Source organism: Halyomorpha halys, unplaced genomic scaffold (assembly GCF_000696795.3).
Source record: "Halyomorpha halys isolate HHAL.00 unplaced genomic scaffold, Hhal_1.1 Scaffold57.1, whole genome shotgun sequence".
NCBI classification, from domain to species: Eukaryota; Metazoa; Arthropoda; class Insecta; order Hemiptera; family Pentatomidae; genus Halyomorpha; species Halyomorpha halys.
In genome coordinates this window covers 38,236-39,416 of record NW_027110347.1, presented here as the reverse complement: position 1 = coordinate 39,416, position 1,181 = coordinate 38,236, and the positions used below count along the sequence as shown (strand labels likewise).

Genomic DNA, 1,181 nt, shown 5'->3' with positions numbered 1-1,181 from the left:
CCTAGAATCCTCAAACAGGACTGGAAATACAGGAAACTGCACGTCGATTTTTATTATTACACCACTTACTATACAAACGGTCTAAACTTCCAACTCATTACAAAAGACTGATCTACATGACTGTAATAAGGCCTATTTGTATATACGGAGTTGAGCTTAGAATCCTTTAAACCTTCGAATTCCTCTCGTACCCAATCCTTACAATCCTTCTTAAAATCCTTAATGCTCCTTACTTTGCCACAAATAAATAAATAAAATCAACCATAAAGACCTTAATGTTCCGTATGTAAACGATCTAGCCAGAACCAAACTTTGTTAGCTGCTGGAGAGAAAGATATTAGTGAAAAGTAGTATTCCATAACTTCCATTATCTGTTGGGCAATAATCTTTTCTGGTTGTAACTCATATTCGTAGTTAACAAGTTAAAAAAAAACATTGTTTTGTTTTGATATAAATCCTTAAAGTCTTTAAAACTTGTAGGATCTTAAAAACTGTCATCAAATTTCAAAATAGTTTTTTTTTCTGGATTTTGTAGTAGTCATTTCACAGGTATGAGATATTACTTCATAAATATATATGTATTATTTGAGTAATCTTATAAATGCCAATTTTGAAATGACTTGGCATGCCCGGCTAGCTCAGTCGGTAGAGCATGAGACTCTTAATCTCAGGGTCGTGGGTTCGAGCCCCACGTTGGGCGTTTACTTTTTTTTTTCTTAAATAAATAATATTTCTGTTTTAAATATTTCCAAAAGAACAAAATGAATGTTTTCACTATTTTACTCAACAAAAAAAAAAAATCTCAAATTTTTATTTGATAAAAGTTGATTATATATCAATTATATTGGGCGTTAATATAAACAGGCGATATCTGATTTTTTTTTATCTTAAATAAATAATACTTCCAAATGAAGAAAATATCACTATTACACTTTGGTAAAAAAAAATTTTACCTGTAAAAAATTAATAGAAAATTGAAAAAATAATCACTGCTAGGTAAAAGGCAGTTGCAGTTAAGTTTGATTGTAATAACTAATTGCAATTACTTTGGCTCACGTAGTGGTTCATTAATATTTGATATCACCAATTCAAATTATAGGCAATTGTAATTTCATATATGCATTTTTACTGCATATGAAATGTATAGTACGTATAGTACGGGAAAGATTGTGCTAGTGAAA

The 1,181-nt window shown here is 29.7% G+C and overlaps 1 non-coding gene across 1 annotated transcript; it reads left to right on the top strand.

The window, feature by feature from the left end:
- Window positions 1–627: 627 nt before the first annotated feature.
- TRNAK-CUU (transfer RNA lysine (anticodon CUU)) lies at window positions 628–700 on the top strand. Its single transcript has one exon. It is a non-coding gene; the product is annotated as a tRNA-Lys (tRNA).
- Window positions 701–1,181: the final 481 nt, after the last annotated feature.